Source organism: Canis aureus, chromosome 10 (genome assembly GCF_053574225.1).
Source record: "Canis aureus isolate CA01 chromosome 10, VMU_Caureus_v.1.0, whole genome shotgun sequence".
Classification (NCBI taxonomy): domain Eukaryota; kingdom Metazoa; phylum Chordata; class Mammalia; order Carnivora; family Canidae; genus Canis; species Canis aureus.
Window position 1 is genome coordinate 67,602,134 of NC_135620.1, and position 15,764 is coordinate 67,617,897.

At 40.2% G+C, this 15,764-nt stretch overlaps 1 protein-coding gene and 1 long non-coding RNA gene across 8 annotated transcripts in view; one reads left to right on the forward strand and one right to left on the reverse strand.

Annotated features, from left to right (window-relative positions):
- The window catches only part of LPAR1 (lysophosphatidic acid receptor 1), a 131,611-nt gene that overhangs the window by 25,752 nt on the left and 90,095 nt on the right, over positions 1-15,764 (reverse strand). The gene's annotated exons all lie outside the window — the stretch shown is intronic.
- Positions 2,281-6,308, forward strand: LOC144322649 (uncharacterized). 2 transcript variants are annotated; one of them, XR_013388308.1, is made up of 3 exons: positions 2,281-2,440; positions 4,321-5,264; positions 5,736-6,308. It is a non-coding gene; the product is annotated as an uncharacterized LOC144322649 (long non-coding RNA). The 2 variants fall into 2 exon arrangements; XR_013388309.1 differs by lacking the exon at positions 5,736-6,308 and adding an exon at positions 3,762-3,819 and having other exon boundaries at positions 4,321-5,729.

The following is a 15,764-nucleotide window of genomic DNA, read 5'->3' on the forward strand; positions in this document are numbered from 1 at the left end:
AGAGAGAATAAACCCAAAGAAATACACCAAGACATTTCATCACTAAATTTTGAGAACTGAAAAAACAAAACAAAACAAAAAATTGTTGACAATATCCGGAGATAAGTGACATATTATCAGTAAGGCAACACCAATTCACATTACAGTAAATTTCCCATCTAAAACTATGGAGGCCAGGAAAAGCCACACATTTTCCAACTCCTAGAAAAAAAAATCATCTTCAAATTCCGTATCCAGCAGAACTATCCTCTGGAATGAAGAGAAAATAGAGACATCTTCAGATGCAGGAAAAGGAAAAGAATTTGTTGCTAGCAGACCTACCCTTAAAGAATGGCTGAACAACAATTTTCAAACAGAATGGAAATGGCAAAAGAAGGAATCTTGGAACAGAAGAAGGAAGAAAAACAAAAGGAAGAGAAATACGGTCTCATAAAGTAGAAATCCTCCTCCTGAGTTTTATGAAGCATATTAGGTATTTGGAACATCAGCACACCATGTTAAGTCACACATGTATACTGTAATAGCCAGACCAACCATTAAAAAACAACAACAAAAACCCAAAAAACAGACACATTCGAAAACACAAATAAATCAAGATGCAATCCTAAAGGCCCCGAATTTCTACTTGGGATTCTTTCTGCACATCAGATAAGTACATGTATATCAAAGTATAGAGTCATTCAGGGAAAAGTCCTGGGATAGATGGATCTATATCTGAATCTAACTGAGAATGTAGATCACCGGAACTTACTGGGCCTCATTTTCCACACCCCTGAAAGGGAAGTGTCTGGAGAGGTACGTCTATTAAGACACATTGGGCCATTTCCACTGATAAAATTTGATTACTCTATAAATTATGAATTCCCATTCTTCTCATTTACTCTGTGTTATTCCTTATGATTCAGATGTCTCTAAAAGTGCTCTGAAAACCAAAACAAACAAAAGGTATTTGTGTGGAAAATATTCTTAAAACATGAGAGGAAAAAATGGGAAAACCCCATTAGTCTGTTATTGGTTATTTCCCAAAAACAAATAAGCAAGGGGCCACTGATGGGAGACTGAATTATTCAGAATAGAAAAAAAAGTTTAGCCTTTACCCACTGTAGTATAACTGTCTTAAAAGTCCATTTTAGCTTTTCCCTGAAATCAGAAAAGTGGTGTGTGTGTGTGTGTAAGGATAAGCCTTTCCCTTTTTTGATATGAAAATTTTAGAACAATTAAAGAGATGCATGTAAATCAGAAATCTCAAATATTCTTTGAAGAGCAAGTCATTCTTCTATTCTCTGTATGAGTCCTGTTCTGCTTTAATCTCTGAATTATTATAATGTTGATTCCCTCCATTGTAAAGGAAATATATAATCAGCACCAATAACACAAATAATGCAGCTATTTGGCGTGGATGGCCCAGGAGCCTGTGGTGGTCTGGGGTGAACACTTCCCTTCTCTCCTCTCCAGAGTCAGCCTTCTGGAGGTAGTCAGCATCTGCTCTCTGGGGTGATTAAGGGTTTAATCACTGCTTAGGATTCTCTCCCTCTCTCTAAAAAACAAAAAAAAAATCATCTCCATAATTTTAGCCTGTAGTAGAGATGCAAGCTTATCTTCTCTTTTTCTAATACCAACCTTGTACACACTAAAATGGTCACCTCAAAAATATTATCTAATAAAAGCACAAATTCCAATCATTCTGTGGTAAAATTTTTTTTTCATATTTAAATATTTTTCTTGGATTTGACTTTTATAGCCTTTAGAGTTGTTAACCTATTATCAAGTACTTTAAAAAGTTTTCTTCTAAAAAAAAGTTTTCTTCTAGGACAACAGTTTTCAAATTATAATGCTTTTCTATGTATAATGTATAAATATATTCAGCAAATAAAAAACATAACAGATATGATATATCAATTATATAAGTAAGATCAAAGTTTCTGTAGTGGTATTGGAATCACTTTAAGGCCAACTCAAGAATAAAGGGAGTTTCTAAAAATCATGATATGACGAAATCTTTCACTGATGCAAAATAGATTTAGATTTTTATAATTTTTTTAATTCAAGAAAAGTAGTAAAACTTCTATAAATATCTATACAGTGTCTGTTACTACAATACAGGTACCTAGTCACAACAGCTAATATGTGTTTGAAAATATTAAAAATGCACTGAACATATCCCTTTCACAAAGGAGAGAAAAGGAGAATACTAATCTAATAACTCTTATAATCTAAGAGATTATGATATCATTTAAGAATTTGGTGGCAATGATGTCACAGACAACAAATGTTCTTGATAATACACTATCCAGGGAGTAACATCACAGAACTATCCAGGGAGGGGTATAGAGAAACTAAGAGTAACAGACATGGGTGGAGAACCACCCAGAATGATTCACTGGAGACCTGGCAGGCATCAAGGCACTGACGGTTCTAACTCCCTTCACACTGAAAAAAGGTGAGGGGTGAAGGTCCAGGCTTCCAATGGAAAAGGCTCTCAGTTGGAAGAGAGTACAGAGAAAGGAGCATAAAGATAAAGAAAGACTCACACAACCACTAAGGCCAACAAAATAAATAGATTATCCATAAAGGGAGAATAATCTGGTTGACCTTAGACTCTTCTAAATCAGGGTTCTTGTAAGGTAACATCTGTAAGCATTTGCAGGAAATATCTTGATCTCTTCTTTATTCTCTCCTGTCATTCACATGCCAGGACAACAAAGTCCTTCTCAGATAGAGAACATGATTGTCTGCATGATGGGACTGTAGATGACTATTTTATTTCTTTTTCAGTATTTCCGAATTTATCTTACAATGTTATAATAATTCAGAGATTAGAGCAGAACAGGACCTACAGAAAACAGAATGGCTTGCTATTCAAAGAATATCTGAGATTTCCTATTTCTGTGTATCTGTGTAATTGTTTTAAAATTTTCATACGAGAAAAAAAAGAATCATCCTTAAAATACACACACACACACCACTTTTCTGATTTCAGGAAAAGCTAAAACGGATTTTTAAGGAAGTTATATTACAGTAGATAAAGACTAAACTCTTTTCTATTTGAGTAATTCAGCCTCCCATCAATAGTCCCTGATTTCTTTTTAGGGAAATAACAGATCTGTGTTTTTTTTTTTTTCCCATTTTTTCCTCCCTAAGCGTATTTTAAGAACATTTCCCATTTAAACTAGGAATTAAAGTACTACTTATTTAAAATATCTACCATTTAAATATTTAAGAAATACTTATTAAGCTATTTTTAAATCTTTTTATTATTATTTTAAAATATTTTAAGGCATTAAATAATTTCAGAGCGAAAGCTATTTTTACTATTACACTTTACTATTAAAATCCTTTAATAGATTAATTTAAATTATTAAAGCTTTGAGTTAGAATCCTCCTAGATAAATTAATGCTTTGTTACATAATATCTTTGAAATAAACCCAGAGGGAACTATAAAGCAGAATAATAAATAACCTAAGTGGATAAATACGTTTTAAGCAACTGCATTGAATAGAACATTCTAGTCTGTCACAGAGAGACTCATTGGGTAGTCAGGTTAACCAGACACTCTATCAGTCTAAGGAAAACCTCGAAGGCCTAAGAAAGCCCAGAGTGGGAGATGTAGATGGACGGATGAAAAGCAACAGGGTCCCTGTGGACTATGGAAGGAAGAGAGGAAAGCACAGAAGCAAGGCAGAAATGAAATTGTTAAGTCACGGGTTTTAAATACTTAAAAGACGGTGGAAGGAAAAACTCAACTTCTTTCCAAACACAGCCTGCTCTTGGCCACCCACAAGGCTGGGCTGCTCCCCTGTGCTCCTCTCCTCCTGAAGGTGAGTACAAGTCCCCATCCCAGAACCAGCAGCTTGGAAGCTGGGACATTGCCAAGAAGCTCCCTCCTTCCAAGGCGATTCTTGACTTCCTCACAGATGCAAATGTCTGATCCTAACCCCAGAGAAAGAATATAAAACCCTGAAAAAGGAAAACTCTTGTCTTTTAACGATAGGTTACCAAAAAAAGGGGGGGGGGGGAATTAATAGAGGTCGAAGGCTTTTTTTTTGCTGCTAGCAGAGTTCTCCTTTGTTTTTATTTCTAAAAGCAAAGATAGAAGAGGCAAAATTAAATGAGCTTCTCCTTTCACAATGAAACTGTTTTCAGATATTTCTCATTCAGAGAGCCCTGAAGTCTTAATAATGGAGCTAATGCTTAGATGCTCAGGTTTTCATCAACTACAGGAACTGGAATCGTCCAAATGTGAACCAACTATTGCCATACAGCCGTAATGTCTCTCATGAGGACAGTGTCTCAACATCACAGTTGTTTTCATTATGCAGCCACCGTCCAGAGGAAAGGGCTGGAGATTCCATCCTAAATGCACCTGGATATTCCATCCTTCTTCACCCTCCCCATGAGAGAGGGCTGCTTTCAATGCACAGGGCTCTAGGATTAGCACCCTCCTGGGGGTTGCCTCGACAAGTGAAACCGGACTGAGCAACTGGTCAAACTTGGCATCATCAGATTTTCAGCCTCCAGGAGTTCTGGCACAGAAACGAGGCAAAGGAGTTAACAAGCACTGGATGAGGCCTTCACAGCAGACAGCTTGCCTTTACCCTTCAACACGGTGTGGGAAGTAGGATCCATTTTCCTGTTTCCCAGATGAGGAACCTCAAGTTGATGTCAATGAACTTGTCAAGCCACCGCTCACACTGAAGTCTGTGTTCAAGTCCAGGTATACCATTATATTCCCAGACCCAGGAATTCATCTAGCATACAACAGGTGCTACCTGTCTTTTTATCTATCTGTATGGAAGTAATGAGGTAAACTACCTGACTCAAAGGTAGACCATGGTATATGGAAAATACAGAGCAGCCACTACATTAAGCATAAGCTTGTACAAGTAGCCTTTACCACTATTCCACGTCAGTCCTAGAGCCAAATCAGAAAAGTCCATCCTAAGAAAGTCAGCACCAACTTGTCATCACACACACACACACACACACCCCCACACACACTTGATTCTGTAAGTCTTTAAGTCCAAGTTTTTGCAAAAGTAGTGATGAAAGGTTTTTGTTAATATATTTTAAGCAAGTACATCCACTTTTAGCTTTAGCTATTACAAGCCCATGGAATCAGCAGACTGGAACAGCAGATAACAGCATGATCTGCCCAAGGATCAATAGCCCATTTTGGATGGAACACAGCAAGGAAAGGGAAATTATGGGGCCTGAGTCTCCAGAAGAGGCTGCAATGTGATTCTGGAAGGATGAATATGTTAGGGTAAGGGATTTCAGCTTTCCTTCTTAGGCAGTGTGGACCCACATGAATTACTGACTAGGAAGGTCAGTGTGACTATCTTGCAGGACAGAGAGGAAAGGTAAGATGCTACAAGTGGAAGGAGTGGCTCTGACGTTCAGCTGGGCGCCTGCTATACTCCTCCCCGGGGAAGGCAGGCTGTTACTAGATTGTCTTAATGAGACGTGTCCAAACTTGACGAGTATTAAGTCCTTTATCTTTGGAGGAGATAAAGGACTAAAAGAAGTTCCCTGTTGCTTTTTCCTCTTGTTCCTGCCCACAGAAAATGCCATCATCTCACAAGTTGCCTCTTCCCAGGAGAAAGCAAGCGCCACACCCAATAACTTACAAAGCTCTAGCCTTTTCCATCGCCACACCCAAGAACTTACAAAGTTCTAGTTCTAGCCTTTTAGAATTAGCCATTCTAATCACTTTTTCCTTTATTTTCTTATGCAGGTATCTCCCTAACTTTTCAACTGTTTTATCATTACATATAGAGTGTCTTTAACAACTGTGCTTCTACTGAGCTTCAAGAACAATCTTGTTTGTGAGATGGTTTCCTTCTTCTGAGAATAGCACTCCCACTGTGTGCTTTACAAAGGAGAAAATTGAGGTTGAGAGAGCTCGAGAAACCTCTTTGAGCAATTCAGCTAACAAATGGTGGGGCAGAGGCCCTCACTCTGAGTCACAAAGCTAATGCTGCCATAGGAAAAAAACACAGGATAGAAATATGTCAAAATGGTGGTGGTCCAATTCAGGAGTTTTGTGTTCTTACTCAAACATTTCCATATGTTATAAAACATCCACACTAGAAGGGGTTTGCTTTGATAATCAGAGATAAATTAGGGATCCCTGGGTGGCTCAGAGGTTTGGCGCCTGCCTTCGGCACAGGGTGTGATTCTGGAGTCCCAGGATCGAGTCCCGCATTGGGCTCCCTGCATGGAACCTGCTTCTCTGCCTGTATCCCTGCCTCTGTGTGTGTGTGTGTGTGTGTGTGTGTGTGTGTGTGTCTCATGAATAAATGAATAAAAAATTAAAAAGGAATAAATTAGTGGTTAATAAATAAATATAATACACAGTCCTTAGTCCCTTGTGCTACAAGACATCCTTCATTGTTATCCAGAGATCCTTGCCTTGGCCATGGGTTCTCCCTTTCCTTTCTTTGAAACTGAGTTGGAGCAGTTTCCAAAGGAGGCAGATGTCTCTTGAAGCTCCGCAGGTTTCTCTAGAGAATGTTAATTACCATCCTCGCCCACAATGCACACACATACACACACACAAAAAAAAATCCACCGACTTCAACCAATATATATTTAACTAGAGAAAAAAAAGTGTCATATTATGGAGAAATATAATCTGAAAAAAAGACTTTAAAAGGGCTATGAAATAATATGCATGGTGAACTATGTCACTCAGTCTACCACATAAGCTAAGATTAAAGATTCTTAATGGCTGCTGGGAAAAAAATCTAGACCATGTAGGGCTATGTGTTCATTTTCAAGAGTGTAATGACTTTACAGTTGGAAGATAAACCAAACTCACTTCAAAACATAATCCAAGGGATGGAAAGCAAAATTTTAAAGATTTCTTAAACTTTTGGGTGCTGGGCAGTTAAGTGTTGAAGAGACTAAGACGTACTGTGCTACATTTCATTCCAAACTGAGTCAACCGGTATTTTAGAAAGTCAAGCACCCCACAGCAAGGCTTTCACTGAATTGCACTTTGGCAGTAGGCCACCAGCCTTCGTGGACAAATATTATAAGAAATGGCCTATGGGCCATGGCACTCCACATGAACACCATAAATTGTCCGGCACATCACACCATGGCCAACGTGTCCATCTCATATAATGACCCACAGGAGGAATGTCTCTTTGGGCTCATTATTCAGATGCACCATTTCTCCCGATTTTCCCTTACCACCACCAAATCCTGAAGCTTTTGTGTTTACGTCTGCATTAACTGCTAGAAAGTTCGTCCTTACCCGACTCCACGTCACTTTCTGACACTGATTCGTCCCTATTTCTCCTTCTTGCTTATTTTAGGTTCAGCTCTGTCCTCTGAACTGTATGCATCTTTTTAAGCTGCCTTAAATCCTTTTTCCCCCCACAAAATATAAACAAACACAGGCAGCGACTCTGCACACGTCTCTAAGACTGTTTATATAATACCGCTATTAGAACATTAAAACCACCCAGCATGAATGAAACCAGCATGTCTCCTACAGACCAAAAAGGAGAAAATAAATTTTCATTTCTATTTTAATAGTGTGATCTAAACAAGCCTAAGGTCCAACCCCCACCCCCACCCCCAAACCACCCCACCAGGCCTTTCGGCAGACACTCAGATTGCAACCTGACCCCAATGGAGCTGCTGGTTTAGCAGCAAGGTCACAATTACACTGTGATTATGTGTTTCTGCGCCGCTGCGCAAAGGAAGTGGTCAGGGTGTAAGACTCCCAGCCATCCTCGAGGTGGGCGGACAAAGGCAACTGTCAGGTTAGAGGTGTGACATTGCAGGAACAGAGTGCAAGGAAGAAGTACAAGGGAAGGACTGCACCAGGAGGCAAGAGAACCAGTGAGGAGTAATTTCTCAGCCACCGAGGGGAAAGAAAAATTCAGTTCATTGATGCACTCTGTAAGGATGTGTCCCTAACACTGATTCCTTCTAAAATGGTGCTTTTCAAAAGTCAGTTTTTCTTCCAACTCTAATCCTATAAAAACACATGGCACATCTCTGGTGGATGCCCTCCCGAAGGGGTGCCCCAGTGCCCTCTCCTTATGTGTCAGAAGAGCCTGTGACTTGCTTCTGACAAAAGAATATGGCCACGGTTATAGGAGTCACTCTTTTGATTAGGTTCTATCATATGGCAAAGGTGAAGGGATTTTCCAGACATGATTAAGGTGACTTTAAGTTGATCGAAGGAGATTATCCTGGGTCAACTGCACCTGATCACGTAAGCCCTTTTAAAAAGAATCTAGAGAGACACCTGGGTGGCTCAGTGGTTGAGCGTCTGGCCTCAGCTCAGGTCATGATCCCAGTGTCCTGGGATCGAGGACCACATGGGGCTCCTCGCAGGGAGCCTGTTTCTCCCTCTGCCTATATCTCTGCCTCTCTTTGTGTGTCTCTCATGAATAACTAAATAAGATCTTAACAAAATAATAAAAAATAAGAATCTAGAGGCCAGAGATTGGAATGGAAGCAGCAGGGACTCCCTCTCTTCCTTGCTGATTTTGAAGAAGCTGCCGAGCACTCTACAGACACAGAGAGATGAGCTCTACTCAGAAGTAGACCCTCCCCTAGTCCAGCCTCCCGTGCAGAACAGAGCCCAGCCAACACGTTCATTTCAGCCTGGTGAGACCCTGAGCAGAGAACCCACGGAGGAGTGCCTGGAATTCTGATCGGCAGGAACTGTGAGTTAAGAAATGGGTGTTTTACCATCCAGTTTGTGGCAAGATGTTGCAAAGCATGGAAAACAGATCCATCATCTCAAGAGAGTCAGTTTGCATGGCAATTGCTTATAGTATCAGCCAAACCAAAAAACAAGTGGAATGGAGACTTTAGACTCTTCTTCTTCTCTCAAGAGTTTCTAGGTATATATCACTTATATTTTTTTGTAGCTTTAATGTTTTTTAAACCACTTTATTGAGGCACGACTGCCATCAGACTTAACTGTTCACACCATGTTCAGTCGAGCTCTTTCACATCAAATGCCGCTGATACTTAAACTAAAGCTGCTACCACCATGTCCATGACACTCGTCTGAAGACCACCACAGGGTGTCCCCCAAGAAACCTGCCACCAGCAGGCCAGGAAATGGTTAGCCTGGCCGACCTGCGACTTCCACAGTTTCCTAGGCAGCGACGCAGAGAATCAAGCTACGTTTTTTATCTTACCATGATTCAGCACATTCAAGCCAATGCCTTCAAGCCTGAAGCTAGAAGACCATTTTTCCCTCCCTCATCTGCCATTTGGATGTGAAAACCATCAAACAAGCACGGAACCAGCAAACTTCTTACAGACCGAGAGAGGGAGCCTGGGTTTTACTTCCACTTTAACACTGAAATCAAAACACAGCCTACCACCAAGCTGTCCAGGGGAGACTTGGTTCCATAATAGCATGTTCTCTCTGCTCTGTGCAAAATTATACCCTGATGATGTATTTCCATGCCACTGTGCCCAACAAGCGGTTAGGCAGCAATGGCTCTAGCATGGGTGAATGGGTTAGGCATGTGAACATTTGGGAAAAAAAGAAAGATAGGGAGACGGCAAAGTTGGTCTCTTTTTCTGAGGCATTTTTCTGTTGATCAGAAACTGAACTTAAATTTTTATAAAGATTTCGTTTATTCATTTGAGAGAGAGCCCAAGCAGGCGGAGGACAGAGAGAGAAGATGACTCCCCACCGAGCAGGGAGCCCGATGTGGGGCTTGACCCCATGACCTTGAGGTCATGACCTGAGCTGAAGACAGCTGCTTAACTGAATGACCTACCCAGGCACCCTCTATATTATATATTTGTGTGTGTGTGGGGGGGGGGGGTGCGAATACACTATTTTTGGTATGCAGTTCAAAGGCCAAGCATTTTCTCTTCTGAAATTATTTCTAGCATCAAAGCATTGGTGATGTTCCCTCAAACTATTGTGATTCCTTTGCACTAATTAAAACCACTATCACCCAGAGATGTACTGGACACAGCAAAAATGGCAAATTTTCATTGCTTACAAAAATCATGAGTAACTATCACCTTTTCTTTTTCTTTCTTTCTTTCCCTCTTTTCTTCCTTCTTTTTCCATTTTTAACTTTTGAAATATTATAAAGAAGCAACAGGGGCACCTGCATGGCTTGGTCAGTGAGGTGTCTGCCTTCGACTCAGGTCGTGATCCCAGGGTCCTAGGATCAAACCCCGTGTTGCATTGGGCTCCCTGCTCAGTGGGAACATGCTACTCCTTCTCATCCCTGCTCATGCTCTGTCTCTCTGACTCAAATAAATAACCTTAAAAAAAAAAAAAAGGCAATATAACAAGTATAGGGCACTAGTTCTGAAACTACAAATCCTGAGTGAGGGTGTGGACTCCAGCAAACAGTGAATTACCTTCAGCAATAATGAATGAATAATCTCTTAAGACTCCGTTTTATCACCTCTACAATGGGAACAATAATATTTGCACTGTCAAACCTATGACATATGTATGTATAATGTCATGAGAATTTTTTTTTAAAGATTTGAGAGAGAGAGAGAGAGAGAGAGGGAGAGAAGCAGACTCTATGCTGAGTGGGGAGCCGGAGAGGGAGCTCAATCCCCCAACCCTGAGATCATGACCTGAGCTGAAACAGAGTTGGACATTCCTTTTTTTTTTTTTTTCTATAACACCTAGGCTTTTTTGTTTATTTTTTTTAATGGGAGTTCAATTTGCCAACAGGACACTTTTGAGACTCTTAAAAGCTTATACAGGTTTATGAAGATATTTTACAACATAAAAACCAAACGTTACAAGAATGCAAAGTGCTTCTTTTTAATGACTGATGCTTTCTCTCAGAAAGTGGCAAAAAAGACAGTCACTAAATTTAAAAAAATGAGTGGTTACTTCACCCCTAACAAAATCTGAAATATTTGGAAGTAAATTTCATAGTTACTGTTGGAAAAAAATATCAGTACTGGTTAACATTTATTAAGAATCTTACTAACATTTATGAAATGTCAGGCATTGCAGTAAAAGCACCACACATTTTCTCACTTGATTCTCATATGAATTAAGACCTATTATCATCTTCATTTTATAGAGGAGGAATATGGAGTTTCGGGAAATGGAGCAGTAAGTAAACCTAGGACACAAAAGCAAGCAGTGTAATCCAGAGCCCACAAGTAACCACAAGCAACTGTTTCAAATACATTTTCTGGGTTGACAGGCCAAGAACAGCAGCAGCGAGATGTGGTCTGGGCAGTTCTTTGTTGCTATAGAGCAAAGACTGGCCCTGAGGAGCTGGGAGGTCTGGTGCGGAGGGCATGTCCACCCACACCAAGGGACAGTGCCACAGATGGACCCTGAATGATAAGCCACATCACTGGCCTGCATTTAGGCAGCCTACAGCGGAAAGGACGCTCCCCCGGGTTGCAAACTGAAACAGTCCTCTAAGGTTTAGAGCCCCATGACTGACCTCAGCCAGCGACCAAACCGATCAGGACCTCCAGGGCTGTATCTAGGGCCGCGCGGGGCCAGGAGCGACCACACAGACCCCTGCTGCCTGATGGGACACTAGACAGAGGATGGCCCTGTGCAAAGGGGAAGGAAATGAGGCAGCCAGAACCAAGAAATAAATAAAAACAGGAACTGGAGAACAAGAGGAGGCAACTAGCCAGAAACAAAACCGAAGTAAAAACCAGAAAACAGAAATACGGTATGGCCCTGGTTCCCAAACTGCACCCCCAAGGCACCTTAGGGTTCCACGGTTAATTTAAAAAGAGCACTGCCGGGGATTTTAAGTTTGAGAAAATCAGTGACACTCAACATCTGTCAGAAACCGTGTGAAAACTGCCAGCTTGAAGCAGTTCACAGTTTCAACATTAGATGGCATTAAATTGCTTTCTGTGACATTTTTGCACTATTGTCTGCTAGAATAAAAATCCAATATTGCCTAAAATTCACTGTGGAACAGGAAATGAGGATGGCAGTATTAGATCCGAGTCCAGGTTTTGAGAAGTCGCACGGTGCCCAAAAGGCGCACACCGCCCTTAGTGGTTGCTGTTAAGAATTAGATAAAAATGATCTTTTTCTTTCAATTTATTCTTGTTGTTGTTGCTGTTTTACAAAATGGCTGCTAGTTTATTGGGAACTGTGCACTTTAAAAAAAAGATTTATTTATTTGAGGGTCACCTGGGTGGCTCAGTGGTTGAGCATCTGCCCTTGGCTCAGGTCATGATCCCACAGTCGGGATCGAGTCCTGCATCCCCACAGGGAGCCTGCCTCTCCCTCTGCCTATGTGTCTCACGTGAATAAATAAAATTAAAAAAAAAAGATTTATTTATTTGAAAGAGAGAGAGCACATACACACACGCAGGGGGAGGGGGCAGAGGAGAGGGAAAGAATCCTCAAGCAGACCCCCTGCTAAGCATGGAGCCCGACACAGGGCTCAATCTCAGAACCTGGAGACCACAACCCAAGCCGAAATCAAGAGTCAGCCAGTTAACCGATAGTGCCACCCAGGCAATGTACACTTATTAAATTGACTTCACTGCTTAACAAATTAAGCATATTTATTTGGCACTGAAAAAATAGGAATAAGGACACTGAGAAATTATGGGAACCTCTGCATTAGGGACTAAAGTCATTGAGGGATCTCAGAGCTGAGCTGTTTCCAGAGACTTTCAGGATCCCAGTCCAAGGGAAACCTATCCCACTGAGTCCCCAAAGCACAATGGGTCCTGATCCTTCTGCTCTGCTGCTTCTTCTCACAACATAATGAATAAAGATCCACCACAATAAGGATTAATCCAGGGACTTTAGGGTTCAACACAGCAGTATGATAATTCTATACAAACACCAAGTTATGTATTTTGTAAGAGTATCTACCACGTACATTCCTGGCATCTTATATAATCATCTTACTTAATCTTTTGAGCCTTTTTCATTTTTGCCCTACCTCCCATTATACAGACAAGGAAATGAAAACATGGGGCACTGGATCCATGACCCAAGTTGACACTGCTGTGTAGTAGGGTCAGGATGAGAATCCAGGCAGTAGGCACTTTACAGGTAATTTCATTATCCCTATGTTATACTGTTCAGTTATGCCTTCAGGTTTCTAGAGAAATATACATTACACTTTTATGGGGAACAAGGTACTTCAAAGTGGTACAGATACCTAAATGGGACCAAATGCATTCCTATTTTTGTTTATTCTTAGTTTCTCAATCCTGGAAAGGCTTCCATTTCTTTTCCAGGCCTGCTAATGTCTGTGCTTGTGAATAAAAATAACATAAATGGTTCCAAGATGGCACCATTAAGAGGGAAAAAAAAGTCGTCCAGATACTGGCACGAATGTAACAAAACAGTCTCACTCCTTTGTGTAAGAATGAAAATTGGTGCACCCTTTATGGAGAACACTAGTAATCAAGATTCATAAAGTCCCAGTGAGGAGAGTAAAGATTCACATTAGAATATATTTATCTCAACGTTATTTATCATAGCAAAGAGAGACAGATAAAACCTCAATGCCCACTGATCCATCATGGGATGTCTGAAGTCCATGGAGAAAACTCAGGTTGTCGTACAGATGGCCCAAACACACGTGAAAAGATGCTCAACATCACTCATCATCAGGGAAACGCAAATCAAAACCACAATGAGATATTATGACCTCACATCTGTCAGAATGGCTAAAATGAAACACACAAGAAATAACAAGTGTTGGTGAGGATGTGAGGAAAAGGAACCCTTGTCCACTTTCGGTGGGTGGGAATGCACACTAGGGCAGCCACTGTGGGAGGCAGTATGGAGGTTCTTCAAAAAAATTAAAAACACAACTCCCATATGATCCAGGAATTCCAATACTGGGTATTTACCCAAAGAAAGCAACAACACTAATTTGAAAAACATATATAGACCCCCATGTTTACTGCAGCATTATTCACAATAGCCAAATTATGGAAGCTACTCGAGTGTCCATGAATGAATGATGAATGGATAAAAGAGATGTGGTTTATGTGTACGCGCACACACACATACACGCACCCTCAAGTATTACTGAGCCATAAAAAAAAAGAATGAATCTTGCCATTTGTGACAACATGGATGGACCTAGAGGGTATGATGCTAAATGAAATAAGGTAGAAAGGCAAATACCATATGATTTTACTCATACGTGGAACTTAAGAAACAAAACAAAGAAAAAAAAGAAGACCAAGAAACAAAACCAAGACACAAAACAAAACAAAACAAAAAACAGACTCTTAACTACAGAGAACCAACTAAACTGGTGGTTGCCAGAGGGAAAGTAGGTGTAGGGGTGGTTGAGATAGATAAAGGGGATTAAGGGTATACTTCTCTTGATGAGTGCTGAATAATAAATAGAACAGTTGAATCACTATATTGTATACCTAAAAATAATAGAACACTGCATGTTAATTATACTTCAAATAGTAAGAAAAAGAAAACTCATGTTTTCAAAGATTACTTAATGGCATTAACAAGCACAGGGTAGTTTTTTCAATTGTGCAACAAAACTGTACCATATAATCACAATTGTAAAGTACTCATTAAAACAAAGAACTGGAAAGAAACTGTATTCATTTTAGTATTTTGGTTTTCCTCTAAATGGTTTCGAATTCTAAATTTTCCTAATTTTGATTTTTTAATTTTCTTAATCTTTCCTTCTTTCCCTCCTGATGAGTGTGTTACTTCGGTAATCAAGAAAAAAGTCATAAATTTTAAAAAGGGATTCAGGATCTAAAGAGGCAAATGCAGTCCAACAAATACCTCAGTCCTCCACCATCACCTACACTGGAACACACTCAAAAAGCTCATTTACGTAAAGTTCTCCTGATTATACTACTGATTGGATTTTCTCCTTTTGCTCAATTTTTAGATAGCTTTATCTGTACTCCTTTTTTGGTATTTTTGTCACTTCCTGCCTTTTACAATTATCACCTATATACACATGGAATTTTTCCTATTGACTGTGGACTTTAGGATGGCAGGGCCATATTCGCTTCATAACTGCATTTGTCATCAACTTTACTGCCATCCTACCCTGTAGTTGGGTCATACTGGTAAATGAGTAGGGATTATACATCTTGGTATTTGTTATTCCAACACACAAAAGGCAACACAGGTCATTTGAACTGAATTGGTTTATACCGAATTAGTTCGTAGTGTTCTTTATAGCACTAAGGGGAAATAACTAGATCCAGTGAGAGGTACCCCAGAAAACAGTTCCATCCCAGAGTGTGAACTAAATATCTGTAATAGTCCATCTATATCTGAGGACAGACTGGTCTCTATAGGGACAAAAGCCTTCTGTGCGTCTATGATGTTTGAGCAGAGGCTGAAAGACCACGTGTCCTTCCAGCTTTGGAAGAGGATGTAAATACCATGATCCTGTAGGTCTCATTCCACACCAAGATTTTAGGATTCCATATTCATTGGTTGAATGAATAATTAAGGGATGCCTGGGTAGATGAATGAACTGAAGGGCTGAATCCCTATGTAAGGCTCTCAGCTCCATTTCTATGGGTAGACAGTAGGAAAATGATAATATAGGCCTATAAAAGCAGCTAAGTGGCTCCAAGGAATGACCATGATGGGAAAACAGTTCAAAAGATTAACTGCTGCCACCTGTGGCACTTTCATGACTGCAGAACAATAGGTAGAGCATGCTCTCTCGCAGAAGTGCCAGACAGCATTTCTAAGCACTTCATGTATCTCACTTTATTCTCAAAATAACCTCCCCATTTGAGGAGCGACAAATAATTCTCTCCCCCCAATAGTGAA